A 17,803-nucleotide genomic window follows, 5' to 3' on the forward strand; every position below is an offset into this window, starting at 1 on the left:
GTGGCTCTTCATGCATGCTGAGAGGCCTCAGTGGATGATTCCCTGATTTAGAAAATAATTGTAATTCTAGCTGTGAACTGACTTGCTAATACTTTCTGTGTATTGTATTTAATTAAAAATCAAATAATTCAGTATTTAATACCATCCTAAGTGCCATGTATTTTTACTCATCTCAAGATACTTTGCAAGTATCCCCTGCCCCGGGCTTTGAAAATCTTGATATTTATTTTATAGGTTTCAAAGAAAAAAAATTAAGAAAAATATTGGACTTTATGCCTAATACTGAAGTTGCATCATCTCTGAGTTAATAAGGAGAAACTAAACTAATGGAAAATGGGACAGAGGTGATTTTTTTCCCTTTGTTTTATCAGTTCTTGATGACCTTTTATATCAACCTTGTATTTCAGCATGGATAAAGTCAGTCCTCAGTGATTTTAACATCCTATTTTATCCTAACCCTATCTTTTACAGAATGGTTTAATGGTTTCCACCATCAGTCTTTTCATGTATCAGTTAAAGATTTTACTTTTACATCCTTTCCCTCCTCCTTCTCACACTTCAGTGCAAGTACAACTGAGCCATAAGCTGGCTGAAGGATGGGTAGCAGGAAAAAAACTGAAGTGAAATAAAGGACCTGGATAATTCAAAAATTTAGTAATTATTCCCTCAATAAAGTGTGTTGCTTGCGAATAGTTTACATACATGTTTGATGAATACTATGAAGTTATTTGGTCTTTTTAGTAAATGATCCTTTAAGTGTATCAAGATTAGTTCATGAGAGACAAAGATTCATAAGAAAAGAAGAAAGACATGTATTTCCATCTTAAATTCCTCAGGATCATGTTTTGGCTTCTACATTCTGACTCCGTCTCCACTCAATTTTTTTAAAATTCAATTTTTTTTCATTTTCATGACCACATTCTTTCCTTCCCACCTCCCTTTTCCTACGTTGAGAAAAAAAGAAAGAAAAAAAAACCAGAAACCTTTAACAAAAATGTGTAGTCAAGCAAAACAAATTCCCAGACTAGTTATGTCCAAAATGTGTGTGTGTTGTGGTTAGTCATTGTGTTGACAGTTCCTGTCTTTTTAAATTATTTATTTTTACAATATTATTGTCATCGTATAAAATGTTCTCCTGGATCTGTTCACTTGGCTTTGCATTATCCTAGGTTTCTCAGAAATCATCCTTTACTATTTCCTGCAGCACAATAGTATTCTATCACATTCATCCACCATGACTTGTTTAGCAGTTGCCCAACTAATAAACATTCCTTATATCCCAATATTTGGCAACCCCAGAAAGTGATGTTATAAATATTCTTGTACATGAGTCCTTTTCCTTTTTCTTTCATCTCTTTGGGGAATAGACCTAATAGTGGTATCTGTGGGTCAAAGGGTATTCATAGTTTAATAGCTTTGGGGAAATGCTTCTAAATTGCTTTCCAGAAGGCTAGACTAGTTTACAGATCCACCAGCAGTACATGAACTCTCTTTCTTTTTTCTCATAGTGTGCTCAAATGGAAAGAACACTGGATTTCGAGGCCAAGGACCTAGGTTCAAATCCCTACTCTGCTACTATATATCTTGGTCAAGTCACTTAACCTCTCTAGGCCTCAGTTTCCTGGTCTGTACAATGAAAGAGTTGGACCAGATTACCTCAAGGTCCTTCCCAATTCTAAATCTATGATCCTATGGTTTTATCTCTATCAAGGCAAGAAGTGATGGATTTTTTTAAAATGCTGAAACTGTAATCCGAAACCCTTCAGTTCCTCATTGTCATCAAATCTTTTGAAGTATTAACACTGTTAAATATCTGAAAGACTAGCAAATATTCTATAGGCTAGTAAACTCAAAATTGTGAATCTATAGAATTAAACCAGATACATAAGCCTTTTCTTTAAAAAAAAAGTTGTATATATTTGATTTAACTGGTATCTTGGGGAGACTTCCTATTCTGTGAACTATAGCATAAGTTGAGAAAGGCTGCATGTATATGTGGGACAAGGGTGACATTTTATTGTACTCCATATGTCTTCACAATATATGTGATGATAATAATAACTGAACAATGAATTGGGCATGCAACTGCAAAAACTAGAAAAAGAACAAATTGAAAATCCACAATTAAATACCAAATTAGAAATACTAAAAACCAAAGGAGAGATTAATAAAATTGAAATCAAGAAAACTATTGAACTAATAAATAAAACTGAGTTGGTTTTATGAAAAAAGCCAGTCAAATTGATAAACCTTTGGTTAATTTGATTTAAAAAAGAGAAAGAAAACCAAATTACCAGTATGAATTCACCTCCAATGAAGAGGAAATTAAAACAATAATTAGGAATTATTTTGCCCAGTTGTATGCCAATAAGTTTGACAATCTTAGTGAAATAAATGAATGTTTACAAAAATGTAAATTGCCCAGATTAACAGAAGAAGTAAAATACTTAGGTAGTAATAACTGAAGTTTGTATAGTGAGAAGACTTTATTAAGCAATTACCATGGGCTGGCTACTATGCTTTAATAGTTTAAAGTGTTTAGCACTCCTTACCTCATTTGGTCCTCACAACAATCTTGTTGTGAGGAAGCAATATATATTTATTGTCTTCCTTTCATGGGAGAGGAAATTGAGGCTGAGAGAAGATGAGATTTGCCTAAGATCACATATCTAGTAAGTATGTGAGACAGGATTTGAATGTGGGGCCCTCCTGGCTCCAAGCCCAGGTTTTTGCTATGATGTAGTGATGAATGGGTAGGATTGATATATGGCACGTCTTCAGGTTCTATCAATGGCTTCTGTAACAGAACAAAGCTCTAATTTGACATGTTTGTTCATCCTTCACAGAGGACAGAAGAGGGTAGAGCCTCTTATTGAGCTGTCTAAACTGAAGAGCCACTTCAGACCCTTTAAGCAGCGCTGAGTCACACTGGATTCCACCATTGGGAAGCCTGCACTCCAGCTTCCAGCATTTTTTCTTCTGATTTGGGTAAACAGTAAATAATATTTTCTTTAGGCCATATCATCATTGTATTAGATCTTGTCTGCATTAAAGAAGAACCTAAAATATCCAAAAACATGAACTAAACACTGTACTCATTTTTTTATTTTTTAAGAAAAGAAATATCAAAGAGAATGACATAACCAACTCAGCATCTTCTCACTTTCCTTCATTTGGATCAGGGCATGATTTAACTGGTCCTTGGGGAGAGTGAATCTTGAATGTCCTTTGTTCTTATGAGGCAGATGGCGGGCTGGCCAGTCACAGGAACCAGCAGCCCTGTCTGATAACATAGACCACCAATCCTAGAATGTCATTGATATAATCTAGAGAGCAGAGATCAGGTCTGTGGCATTTTCTTTTTGCAGTGCCCAGCATGGTACCAGAAGCCACTGGATATGTCACAACTCTTGATGATGATAAAGCCAGAATCTCACATGAATTATATATAATTATGTATATGATATATAATTACATTATATATCATATACTATACTGTTTATATACATATACATGTATATGTGTGTATATATATGTAAATATAAAATGAAGCCAGATTTCCTAAGGAGTAATTTAGATCAAATACAATGAACACATGCAAGAACAATATAACTTTTAACCTTAGGTATTTGAATTTTTTACACTGCCTCCCAAATTCTCCTGCTTTCTTGAAATTTATTGATTGCAAAAATGAATAAAAATCAACACTTTTCTCGCTCCCTCACATCAATTGTAACTCTTCTAGTGGATTATTTAACACAAAAAAAAAACATTTCCAAGGCTAGAAACAGATTAACCTCCATAAAAGCCGAAGTCACATTGTTGAGAATTCCATCTGGCCATCAGGGACTTTAAGATACTATATCTATTGAAAATAGATTTAACTCAGCTTTTAACTCAGAAGTCCTAAATAATCCACATACTAAACAGCCTTGTCTATTAGGTTTAGGGTATTCACTTATACTTAAGTATTCATAGCATTGCCCATTCCCTTAATAGGATTCAAAGAGGTGAAGGCAAATTCTCCATTGTATCCCTCATCTGGTTCTCTGGAAAGATGCAGCATCCTACCTTTTGACTTGTCCCACAATACCTAGCAGAGTATTTAGAATCCAGTAAATACTGGCTCACTGACTGACCAGTTTAGGTATAGCCCACGCATTCCAGACAACTAGAAGACTATTACCTCTCTCTGTTACACAAGCCAGTGTTTAACAGCCTTTTGAAATTTTCTCCATGTAGACTATGAGTTGTGGGGGTGGGGGAATAAGCAAGTGAGGTGAAAATGACTGCTGAAATGTGAGCTTCCTCATTCAATATGAGATAAAAAATGATCCTCACACCTTATCAACAGTTGTAGACTATTGGATTACCAGAAACAAGGTAGGAAAAAAGAGGACATTGTCTATTTAATCTGCTGCTTGGATCTGCATACTCTATTCATCACTTTGTATCTGTTGTAGGTATTCACACTTTGCAAAATTATCACTCAACACTTAAAGATTTCACATATTGGTTCATTTGTGTTCATCTGTTTCCTACTTTCCTCCATTTCCCAAGTCATCCATGCAAAGCAAAGTACTAAGTATATGTGTATATGCATATTAACACAGATTAGAAGATATAAACAAAAGAAGGCTTAGGGTAAAGGTGAGAGGAGGTAGAGAACAAAAGAACAGATGCCCTTCTTCAGTCATGACCTGAGTTTTAGGAGTTGGGTTGCTCTAAGAATAGAGGATCTTCAACCTGCTGTTAGAGGTCTTCGATAAGTTATAGCCTGGATGCCATGAATAATTGCCCTCTCCAAGACTGTTTAAAGAGAATTTGCCCACCAGGAGGTAAATTCACCCTCCAGGCCTTCATTAAATTGTAAACCTGCTGCCTGCCAGTGATTACCTTCTATTAACTCATTCTACTTTGGTGACACTCCTGGTTCATCATTGCCCAGAGATTTCCCTTGGATACATAGCATATAGATAATAATTCACATTTGCACCTCACTCCTTAGTCTTCTAGAGAGCAAGAGCAACTCCTGAGTACATGTAAAACTCCCCTCTCTTATACCCTAAAAAGCTAACACCAGCATATGCCATACAACTTATTATTAATGATAGGAATATGGACTGGTCCTATTATTTCATAATTATACTAATAATATTCACACAGCTAGGACGTTTCTGAGGTAGGATTTAAACTCATCTTCCTGACTCCAAATCCAGCAGTCTAGTTGCCTTTCCATGCCATTTCATTAGTTTTGAGAGCTCCATTTCCCAGTGCATGTCAGAACTTTCCCTGCAATTTATAATCTGAATTACTTGGAGCACCTAGAGACTAAGTGAATTACCCAAGATCACACAAAGCCAACTTTCTATAACATATGACTAGGTTACAAATTAGTGGAATCTAACTTAATCTTCACAAGCTACAATGGGAAAATCACACTCTATTACCTGTATTGAGAGGAAATACGGTATTGTGGATAGAGAGCTGGTCTCAAAGGAGAAACTTGGGTTCAAGTCCTTCCTCTGACTCTTACTGTCTATATGAACCTGGGCAAGTCACTTAGCTTCTTAATGTTTCAGGGAGCTCTCTTAATCCAATCCTACAAACATTAATTAAGTGCCTACTATGTGCCAAGCACGGTTCTAAGCTCTAGAATAAAAAGACAGCCCCTGCCCCTTAAGGAGTTTACAATCTAATGGATGAAGACAAGGGGTGTCAGTCTCCTTTACTAGAGGGAGTATTCTCACCCAGGAATTCTCTGTATCAATGAAATCATAGGTTTAGTTTATCCCTCTTGCCTATAGCATATAGCACCTCCTCTTATCTCTGATTTTTCCAGCCAGACATCCAGGCTGTAAATCTTTGTCTGTAAATGTACATCCTTGTGGTTTCTTCAGCATCTTAACTTCCCTGTGTTACTAAATGATTACTATTTTAGCTGACCTATGTCCCCTACTCTTACCCATTTGCATCCACATGAAACCATCCCAGGATATATCCCCTTTGCACATCTTGCTTTTCTCTTTCATAATAAAATTCAGTGTGGCATAGTGAATAGAGAGATGACCTCAGGAGGTCCTGGAGCCAGGAAGATCTAGCTTCAAATTCTTCAAATTCATATACTGGCCATGTGACCCTGGACAAGTCATGCTCCCTCTGTTTTTTTCTTTTTTTCCATCTGAAAAAGTGAGTCTTCTGAATGAGCAGACAACCATAACCTATGAGAAGAGCCATATCTAGGGAGGGCAGCTGAGGTTTTACCCCAGGGTGCTGACAACCTTTTATTCCTTTGTCAGGTAGAAGCAGCTAAGAGTTGCTCTATGCAACTATCATAAGACTATGTGTTGCAGAAAAGATGCTGGCTATGCCAATGAAATGGCATATTTAGCTCCTATCTTTATCGATTTCCTCCTTTAGGCCAACTGCATCTGTTAGAAGCAAGTGAGTAATAATCATAATAGCCACACTATAAAATTGCACAATACTTTATATGCATTATCTCATTTGATCCTCACAACAATTCTATTATTACCCCTATTTTACAGATGACTGAGGCAGAGAGATTAAGTGACTTGCTCAGGATTATAACTAGTATCTGAGGCAGCATTCAAAATCAGGTCTTCCTGACTCTAGGACCAGTATTCTATCCACTAAGCTATGCTGTCTTTCCCTGCATAGCCTGACTCTAAAGATATTTTATTTTTTAGATGATAAACCACTAAAGTGGAACACAAATCTGAATTATTGGGATATATATACCCTTCTAAGGCTATGGAGCTATGGAAGCTGAGTACTGAGGATCTCTGAAATATTCCTAGATAGAAAATAGATGGTGCAGCTTTTAAAGACAGCATTATAGTACTAGAATAGTACATGAAGAGATTGAATGCATCTAATAAACTTGAATAATTTTTCAGTGCCCCAGTTACTTTGATCTTTGGGTACCTGGTAGGTGAGGCTTGAGGATATAATCAAAAATTAGAACCTATAGTATCAAATATCAACTCTTCTGTCTGACTTTCAAGGCCTCCCCGAAATAGTATTTCCTATTATTCCTCAATATGTGCCTTCTGCTTTTGTCAGGCTAGTCTCTCCCCTGATCCTGTCTACACCCCATATTTACTCCCTCCTCTGCCTTTATCTTCCTTCCAAGGTGAAAAGCCTAGCCATCCAAAATTAATTCAAATCCTGCAAGTCCCATGAAACTTTTCCTAGCCAATTATGTTCCTTCTGCATGTGTGTGTATATGTATATATATATATATATATATATATATATATATATATATATATATATATATATATATATATATATAAACAAGCAACCAGTCTGAATAAGCAAACACCCACAATCTTTGAGAAGTGCCATAACTAGGAAGGGCAGTGGAGGCTTGTTCAAGGGTGCTGTGAATAATTATATTCCTTTGGCAGATAGAAGCAACTAAGCTTAGTGCCTAGTTAGCTATGATTAGTTAAAACAAATAGCTAATAGATGACCTAATTCCCCTCCCACCCACCTATGACTATTCATGATCATCTGCCTTTCATCCCAGAGTAGCTAGCCATAATGTCTCCAGAAACAGCTTTGCAGTATCTTGTATCCCAAGACCTCTCCCTGAGGTTGTGCCTTAAAAGATTGAATTTATCTTTAAAAGGTAATTTTCATGCTGCTTGACCTAATATCATTTTGCGGTACTTCCTCTAGACACCAGAATTGATAGTTACGTAGTTCTGTGTAAGGACAGCAAACTATGATGGCAAAACTTAAAACAAAAGTTTATTTGACCTCTAATGATAGAGAATCTTTGTGCTTCATGAAAATTAGAGAAAAATGGTAAACATTTCACAAAAATTACAGTAATTATTGTTACCTTTCCACAGTTAAAACCAAACTATTTCTTATTTTCTCACTTTTAGTTCTCTCGTATTAGTATAGTTTTCCTTGATTGAACTTTACATTTAATCACCATCATCTCTTAAAACCCAATCACATAAATGTACATTAAAAAGCAGTGGTATTAGATTTTTCATCCCAATGGCTGCCATACTCTTGCCTTCTAACTTCCTATCTTTTCTTTATCATTCCCCAATTCTGAAATTTTCTAGATTCAGCTTATGTGTTCCCATTTCACCAGTCATCTCCTGTGGTTCCTTCCTTACCTTGTGACCATCACTACTACTGGGAGGGGAGTGGGGGATGGAGGAATCATTAAGCAGCTTTTACCACTCTGTTACCTTAACCCCAAACTAGGTATCTTCGGTGCAGAAGGACCTGAGTTACCAGAAACTCTGAGCTTATGAGATTTTGGATTGCCTGACACTGGAGTGACAGCATAATCAACATATTTTAGATGGAAGTGTTTAGTGGATATATTTCAAGCATCTGTGAACTTGGATGGGAGAGTTTACATTTTTATTTTCACTCACCTCTAACCAAAATTTAGCATTTCTTTCAATTGTTTAAAAGCAGTTATTCTGAGTGTTCTGAGAAGGGATCCATAGACTTTACCAGACTGCCAACAGGGGTATATAACCCTAAAAAGATTAAGAATCTTTACTTTAGAGGGTTGGGAAGAGGAAACACAAACCAAGAAGGTAAAGCAGAATGGCATGGTCATTGCAGACTCTTGGATCTGTGACATCTGGATTCTTGGGCAAAGGGATGGGAGAAATGAGGTTAAGATAAAAAAAATGAGAAAGAGAGGTAGGGTAAGCATCCAACTCTCCTTTTTAATCTATCCCCCCTCTAATACCCTAAAACATCTACAGGACCAGGTTTAGGTATTTTGATTTCAGACACAATGAAAAAATACTCTGTACCACAAAAAAATTTTCCCTCCTCACTCTCCTGCCACTTTCATCTTTTTGTTATCCAAAACTGTGTTTTTTATTCCCCAATTACAGATAAAAATTAAATTTGAATTCATTCCAACAAGCAGCTTGAACACCTGCATGTACATTCCTATACATAGTAACATGGGAACTATGAGAGGCAACATGGTCTAATAGGAAGAGAGCCAGTTCTTGAATCAAATCTGATTTCAGGTTTCATCTCTGACCCGTATATGGTCTGACCCATACATGGACAAGTCATTAAACCTCTAAAGCTCCCCAAGAAATTCCTTAAGACTGTAATTTGTAGAACAATTATAATTCTTCATTGGTTGAGGAAGATCTCTATATGATAAAATCAAAGATCCAATCAAAAGAAATTTACCATATAATAGCTATATTTGTCTGCTATTCCCCCTTTGTTAGCATTTTAGCATCCAGCCATTAGAAGTATTCACTTGTGTTTGTGACCAATATTAAACTAAAGTATAAGAAATAAAGGTTCCATGAATTCTTCATTGTGTGAGACTCCAGTATAATATAAGCCACTAAAACCAACAACTTACATGAAATAGATGAATATTTACAAAAATATAAAATACTCAGATTTAGAGAACAAGAAATTGAGAATTTAACTCAATACCAGACTCAAAAATTGAACAAGCCGTAGATGAACTAAAAAAGGGGGGGAAGCCTAGGACTAGATGAATTAACAAATTAATTTCTAACAAATATTCAAAGAACAATTAATTCCAATATTACGTAAACTGTTTCCTAAAATGGAAAAAGAGGGGATCCTGCCAAATTCTTTTTGTAACAACAACTATTGTCTTGATACCTAAACTGGGAACAATCAAAAAAAAAATACTCCCAGTATGGGAGTGGACTCCCAATGTGGGAGATTCTTCCATTTTAAATGTTTTCCCAGTTGTAGAAATTAAAGGTTAATATGCAATGTGTGAGTTACAAAAAATATAAAATACTCAGAATTGATCCTACCCCATTATCTCATTACAGCATGGAGTTGGCCCTGATTTTTTAAAGGCTCTTCTTTTTTTTGTAAGCTCACTCTTACAGTATGAATCTGGCAAGAGAATATCTGTTGATAGCTCAGATCAGCCTACCTAACTGAAGAGCCTAATTATCAGAAACTTGGCTACCTGGTAATGAATTTTTTCTGCCACAAAATCTCATGTATTGTACTATCTACTAAGGCATGGAAAAATTGGATCCATATCAGCCAAAGGAATATCCACTCCAGTAAAACCATAGGTCTTTTGAAGTATTGAAGAAGGGAATGTACTAATCTAGATTTGCCTTTCTGACCTTTGCTGTCTGGCATTTCAAGGTTTGGGAATTAGTAGTTAACTGGATTCTGTTCTCTTGGATCAGAGGCCATAACTATGGCAATTGGTAAACCAGATAAGTTTTATATCAAAAACAGGTCATAAAAATTTAAACTTCAAAAAAATCTTCTAAATCATCTTGTCCAATAGTTCTCAAACTTTTTGTTCTCAGGACCCCTTTATAATCTTAAAAATTATTAAAGACCCCAAAGAGGATTCGTTTATATAGATGCATGTATTGACATTTCCTGTATTAGAAATTAAACTATCTTAGTATTGTTATGCAAATAACTTTGACCTTGAGGACTCTTTGAAAGGGTCCTTCCCCAGACCATACTTTAAAAACTGCTGAAGTACAACCCTTTTTTTCTACAGATGAGGAATCTGAGGCTCATAGAAGTTAAGCAATTTAACCAAAGTTATAGTTATAGCTTAGAATAAGTCTTCTAACTCTTAATTGAATGCTTCTTCCAACTCCTGACGTTACCTCTTTTTTGATTTTTAAGTTCAAAATGTGGAGCACTTTTCATGACAATTTTAATATACAAATAACTCTTTCACTGACTCCTAAAATATATTTTGGATGAGAAACTTGACATATATTTGGAGAATTTTTGCTAGTTTTCATTTCAATAGTTTCATCTTGGAACATTATTGCCAACTTAAATCATACATGCAAAATCTGTAAAAAGTTCTGTTCTCAAAATAAACTGGTATATGCACTGTTAAGTAAAAGTTTAGCACCGTTCTTTTGTTCTTTGATACTGACAAAATAGTACTGCTTTGGATATAGATGAATGCTAGTTTTCTGCTATCTGTCCTTCTAAAATGTTTGTTTAAAATGCAAACTTAAAAACCACACCAGGATTTGTTTTATCTTTGCTTTAACTTGATGTGTGACCTAATGACAATTGTCGATCTTTGTGTCAATTTTTTACCTTACTAAATGTTGGTAATATTTTTCAATTCAGTAAGCATTTATTAATCTCCTACCATGTGCTCTAGGAATATAAAGTCAAAAATAAAACTATTCCTGGCCTCAGGAAGCTTTAATTCCACTAAGTGGGAGCAATATTTGCACAAGTAAAATAAGATGAAGTGTTTTGGGGAAAGAGCAGTTTCAGTTCCCAAAGGAATAGATTCCACAAGACTTTGAACATGCACTGAGCTTTGAAAGAAATGAGGGTGGTTAAGAGACAAAGGCAAGAAGTAACTTTGTTCCAGGAATGGAGCTAGGAATGTCAAATATCAAATGTAGGTCAACTTGGGTGTAAAAGTATATATAAAGAGGAGTAATACAAAAGAAGTCTGAAAAAGATGTGTTAGAGTTCTATTATGGAAAGATTTAAATGCCAGGCTATTCCCTTCATGCGATAGAAAACTCCTGGAGGTTTGAGTAAGGGAGTAATGTAGTTGTCCTCTGTCTTATAAGGGAAGAATAATTTGGCAGCTGTATGGAGGGTAAGTGGAAGGAAAAAGAGGCTGGAAGCAAAGAGATGAGTTAGGAGGTTGTTTGAACATTCCAGGAGAATGATACTGAGGTATTGATACAGAGTAGAAGCTCTGAGATTGGACAGACTAAGGGATGGATATAAGAGATAATGTGGCAGTAGAGTCAAAAAGACTTAGCAAGTGATTGGATATGGAGAGTAAGGGTGAGGAGAGAGTCAAGGATGATTTCAAAATTATGTACTTGGGTGCTACCTTTAATAGGATTTTGTTGTTCAGTCATTTCAGTTGAGTCCAACTCTCCATGACCCCATTTGGGGTTTTCTTGGCAAAGACACTGAAGTGGTTTTTGCCATTTCCTTCTCCAGGTCATTTTACAGATAAGGAAACTGAGGGAAACAGGGTTAAGTGACTTGTCCAGGGTCACACAACTAGTAAATGTCTGAGGCCAGATTTGAACTCAGGAAGATGAGTCTTTCTGACTCAAGGTCTGGCACTCTATCCACTGCACATATTCAATAGAATATATTTTCCCAAATATCCTTATAATGCAAACTTCTTTATTGATTGAGCCACAAATACAGGTACACAAGTGAGAATTTTTGGGCCTTGTTTTTTTCATTGGTAAAATAAGAGGAGTTGGACATCAGGGGTGGGAAACCTATGGCCTTGAGGCCACATGAGGCCTTCTAGGTCCTCAGGTGCTTTTGAAGTTTGGAGTCAAAGGACTGCACTTGAGGACCTAGAGGGCCACATATAGCCTCAAGCCCACAGGTTCCCCATGCCTGGAGATGATCTTTATGGAGCCTTCTAGCTCTAAGTTTCCATGATTCGTGTCTTCTTTAGTATGAAAAACTTTTTAAGCTGTCTCCTTTTAAGCAGCAGTAGCAGCAGCAGCAGCAGCAGAAGTAGTAGAAGTAGTAGTAGTAGTAGTAGTAGTAGTAGTAGTAGTAGTAGTAGTAGTAATAGCTAACATTTACATAGTGCTCACTATGTGCCAGGCATTGTGCTAAGTGCTTTACAATTATTATTTCATTTGATCCTCACAGGAACCCTGGGAGGTAGGTGCTGTTATTATCCCTATTTTATAGATGGAGAAACTGAGGTAAACAGAAGTGTCTGGGGTCAGATTTGAGCTCAGGTTTTCCTGAATTCAGGCCCAGTACTCTATCCTCTGTACCATCTAGCTAGTTAAAACTGCTAGGACCTTTTCACTTCTTCCCCAAAATATTTAGTGATGAAAATATTTTGTACTGATGTTGGGTGTGTCTTGATGTTATATCTGAATCAGACTAGAAATTTGACTATCTCACAAAAGTCAAAATCTCTTCTGAGTTATTTTTTTAACCATCACGGTGGTGTATAATTGCAGTCAGCCCCCTGAAGGCCTGTGATGAGTTAGATAACAGTCATTCAATACCTCAAGTTCCTTAACTACTTTGCCACCCAGCCTAGTTGATAACAGGGTACTGATAGTCTTTGGTGTTTAATTATTAAATCACTGTTGTTGAGCATGAAAATTAAAGAACATTTCACTTCTCTCTCTTTTTTCTGTCTGTCCTCCTCCTCAGTACCAATCATTACCTTATCCCAGTTGACAGATCACAGAAGGGAAAGGAAAAAAAAATCTTTCAACCGATATACATAGTACCCTAATGCTACAAAAGACACTAGTTCCATAGCCCTCTCTGTATCTATTGATAGTACAGATTTTAACCCTTTCTTTTAGCTTAACTGGGAGGCAAGAAAAAGTTTGTGGTCTGAGTTCATCTGAGGCTTTACCTTATTTAGACCTAGATAGAGCCTCTGTGTTAATTCAAGACTGAATTCAGTTCTTCCTCTTTCTTTTCTGCTTAATGAAGTGGAAAGTGTGCTACACTTGGAATCATTAGAGGCCTGGGTTCAAATCCCGCCTCTAGCATTTATTAGCTTGGTGACCACAGACAAGTCACTTAACCCAAGTTTTCTCATCTGCAAAATGAGGGAATGAGACTTATAGTCCAACCTCAGAGTCAGTCTGAAGATCAAATGAGAGAATGTAGGTCAAGCATTTTGCAAACTTTAAAGGACTATGCAAATGTCACTTATTATTATTGTTGTTGTTATCCAATTCTGTTTGAGCTCAAATACCAACTTAGCTGAAGTATCCCACCCCCTACCACCAGCCTTCTCCCTCCCAACTACTCTGTATTTAACTACTTTGTGTTTATGTGTGTTGATTCTCTTTCTATTTATTCTGTATCTCCGCATATATGTTGTTGTCTCTCTATTATTCTCTCTTGAGAACAGAGATTGTTTTGGTCTTGAATTTGTATCCTGAGTGTATAGTATAGTGCCTGGCACATAGTAGGCACTTAACAAATGCTTGTCAATTGATTGATTTGACCCCCCCCCCAATGTTATGCTGCAAGCTCTGGTGTGTTCCCCTTAATCAAGCCCTACACATAAAAATGTGTATAAATTTTGCATTGTCAAGAAATCAGTCTTTGCCACCCAGCTGCTACTTATTCTCTCCCTCTCACAGAACTCTCCTCATTGATTGTTCATCAACTCCCTGCAAAGCAAGAGTTCAGAATTAAAAACTGATAATAGCATCCTAATGCCTTTCATATTAAACTGAGATACATACTTTTTGAGCTTCAAGGCCCGTTTGTCAACTGCCCTCCCCCACCTAATTTACCATTCTCATTATTCCTCAAATACTCCAGCTTATTCCTTATTCCTTACCTTTTCCTCCATATCTCTACATATAGCATTGTCCTCATTTAGAACATACTTCCCCTTCGTCTTTATCAATTCATTTATCTCATGTCTTTCAAAATGCTGCTCAGAGTTCAGTTGCTCCAAGAAGTCCTCCTTGAGTAAACTCATAATCTCTCATTTAAATTTTTACGTAACTTTATATAATTTTTGCTTGCTCACATGATTCTTTCCAAATGTAAGTCTTGTATTTTCTTAAGCATTTTCCTATCTTCCCAATTAGGTTTTAACTTCCTTAAGTGCAGTAAATGTTTTTTTTTGGGGGGGGGGCAGTGAGGAGGGGTTATGTTTGGGAGGGGGATCAGAAAACTATGGCCTGAGAGCCAAATCCTGCTACCTGATATACAGAGCTAAGAATTGTTTTTGCATTTTTAAATACAATAAAACTTTCTTTTTAAAATGTAAAAATCATTCCTAGCTTGAAGATTGTACAAAAACTGGAAGAGGGCTGGATTAGTCCTGCAGGTCATAGTTTGCCCTCCACTGCTGTAGAATCTGAGGCATCTGGGCGGCTCAATGGATAGAGCGCTAGGCCTGGAATCAGGAAGACTAGAATCTCAAATCCAGCCTCAGACACTCACTAGCAGTGTGTCGAAAACCTCTGTTTGTCTGAATCCACTGGAGAAGGAAATGATAAATCACTCCATTATCGTTGCCAAGAAAACCCCATTCGGGATCATGGAGAGTTGGACCTGTCTGAAAAATGGAACAATGATATTCTATAATCTGGAGACAGATTAGATGTTTCATCATAGATCAATATGGGGGCAAGTGACACTGGCAGAAGCAAGCTGGGCAGCTTTTTTAGGGATTATGAAGTCTGGATAAAGAAACTGGAGAACTTAGGGGTGCAGATGATATAGGGAGGGGGAAATATGAATTCATTCTTATTAAAGGGATGATTTGTAAGCATTTTGGAGAGGAAGCACCAGGAACCATGGACAGGCCACTCTCATCTCACTTGGATGGGAGTGGGGAGGGTTACTAGACTATCACTCAATCAATAAGTTTTAAGTGCCTACTATATTTCACTGTTCTGGGCACTGAGGATACAAAGACAAAAAAAAATGAAACAGTTACTGCCTTTGATAAAGTTATATTGTATTGGGGAAAACATTGTGAAAACATAGTTACATACAAACACATCCAATACAAATACAACATAACCTTGAGGAGAAAGTTGCTAGTAGTTAGGGATGCAGGCAAGATCTCGTGCAGAAGGTGGCACTTGGGCAGAATCCTGAAGGAAACTAGGGCTTCTAATTGGTGAGAGTACGGAGGACATACATCATAGGCATGGGGTCAGTCAGTACAAAATCAAGGAGCCGGCTGGACCATAGAATATGGGGGGGCAGTATATGATAAGGTGAAAGTGTGAAAAGTTTTAAGTGCCAGACAGAAGAACTTATATCTGATCTAGCGATAATAGAGAGTCATTGGAATTTATTAAGTTATTGAGAAGATCAGGGTGAGAAGTGTAGCTTTATGAGGCCTTTGATTTAATAAAATCACTTTAACAGCTGGGTGGAGGATAGTGAGAATAAAGAATAAGGAGAGACTAATAGATGAAGAGAATGGCAAAGATAAATTAAGCATTATGAAATTCACATTTTGGAGTATTAAATGAAATCCCTCATGTCATCCTGGTAGACAAGGTGGAGGCATGTGAGCCAGATAGTAAAATTTAAATAGATCTGGAACTTGTTGAGTCGACCCTAAGCTGTTAGTAATGGGTCATTTCAACTTGGAGGTAGGTCTCTAATGGAACAACATAGAGATCTCTTCTTGGCCCTAAGCTTCTCAAAAATGTTATCAATGATTTATTTGAAGGTAATGATGGTGTACCTATCGGATTTCCAGGTGAAACTGGAAGGTATAGGTAACATGTTGTATAATAGAGCTAAGATCCGAAAAGGTTTAGGGGGGTTAGTCATCAAATAAGATGAAATGTAACAGGGACAGTTACAAACTGTTCTTGGGTTCAAAAAATCAACTGCAGAGGCAACCATACTCCTTCACTAGAGATCTTTAGACGGAATCTCAAAAAACTACATATGGCTTTCAAGAACCCAAGGCCACCTCATGAAGCATCCAGAGAGTACTTTAGTGGAGGATATATATATTTATTCTTTAAAATGTTATATTAATAGACCTAGTTCTGCTTTTCTAACTGCCTTCTGAACATATCAATATTGGTGTCCCACAGGCACCTCAAAGTCAGAATGCCCAAGACTAACTTATAATCATCGTCCTATCTCCCCTATAACTTCTTCCCTATTTCATTTTCACAGTAATTCATGTTCAAAACCCTAGGACCACCTTTGCTTCTTCCTTCTTCATTGCCCCTTTATCTAATTTGTAGTCAAGTACTGTCAACTCTATCTCTATAATATTTCTTGAATCTGTTTCATCTTTGCTCATGTTGCAAGCATGCTAGTTCAGGGCTTTATCACCTATTCCTGAGCTATTTGTCAAGCCTGCTCTCTGCCTCTCGTTTCTTCTTCTCTTCACACAGCTGCCAAAAATAGTCTTCTTAATGCACTTCCCCACTCAAAAATCCAAATGACTCCACATTACCTCTAAGATAAAATACAAACTTCCTAGCCTGGTGCTTAAGACCCTTGGAAGTCTGACTCCAATCTACTTTTTCAGCCTTATGTCACATTATTCCCTTTCACAGACAATATCCTTTAGCCAAACTGGTTCTCTGATCTTCTATAGCATGCTATCCCTTGCATCTTTCTGCAGTCATACAGGCTGTCTCCCCTGGTGATAATGGACTCCCCACAGATCTCTGCTGTTTGAAATCTTTCTCTTCCTTCAAGGAAGAGCTCAGCTTTGAGCTCAGCTCAAAGATAGTCTCTTCCATGAAGCCTTCCTCCAGCTAAAAGTGTTCTCTCTTTCCAGAAATTTTCCTAGTACAGTCTGACACTCTTTTTTTTTCATTTTCTAAATGCTTGTTGAATAGTTAATTTGGAAATGTTTTTCATGATTTCCCATGTATAATGGGTGTTGCAATTCTTGCCTTCTCAATGAGTGGAGGAGGAAGTGGGGAAAAAGAAAGAATATGGAGCTGAAAACTTTAAAATGAATGTTTAAAAAAAGAAATCTAAAAAAAATTATTTTAAAAAGATAATAAATGCTTGTAAACTTACTGACTTTCTCCCTCTTCTATTCTATTTTGTATTATATGTATTTGTGTATTTCTTGCATCCCTGTAGTAAACCATAAACTCCTTGAGGGCAAGGCTATGTCATGTTTCATCTTTGTGTTCTCAGTGCCAGCATAGTGCCTTACACAAATCAGATGCTCAACAAATACTTGTCAAAGTGTTTAACTGAATTAAACGGGTATCATAGCCTCATTGGTACTATAGCCTCATTCCATGGGTTTTCTTTGGACTTCTGGTGTAGA

The 17,803-nt window shown here is 36.8% G+C and overlaps 1 protein-coding gene across 1 annotated transcript in view; it reads left to right on the plus strand.

Annotated features, from left to right (window-relative positions):
• Nucleotides 1–274: 274 nt before the first annotated feature.
• The window catches only part of SLC26A5 (solute carrier family 26 member 5), a 69,777-nt gene continuing 52,248 nt past the window's right edge, over nucleotides 275–17,803 (plus strand). Inside the window, exons 1-2 of the mRNA XM_036759982.1 lie at nucleotides 275–344; nucleotides 2,847–2,988. The gene's annotated coding sequence lies outside the window, so the exon portion shown is untranslated. The remainder of the gene's footprint in view (nucleotides 345–2,846; nucleotides 2,989–17,803) is intronic.

This window comes from Trichosurus vulpecula, chromosome 5 (assembly GCF_011100635.1).
Source record: "Trichosurus vulpecula isolate mTriVul1 chromosome 5, mTriVul1.pri, whole genome shotgun sequence".
Taxonomy (NCBI): domain Eukaryota; kingdom Metazoa; phylum Chordata; class Mammalia; order Diprotodontia; family Phalangeridae; genus Trichosurus; species Trichosurus vulpecula.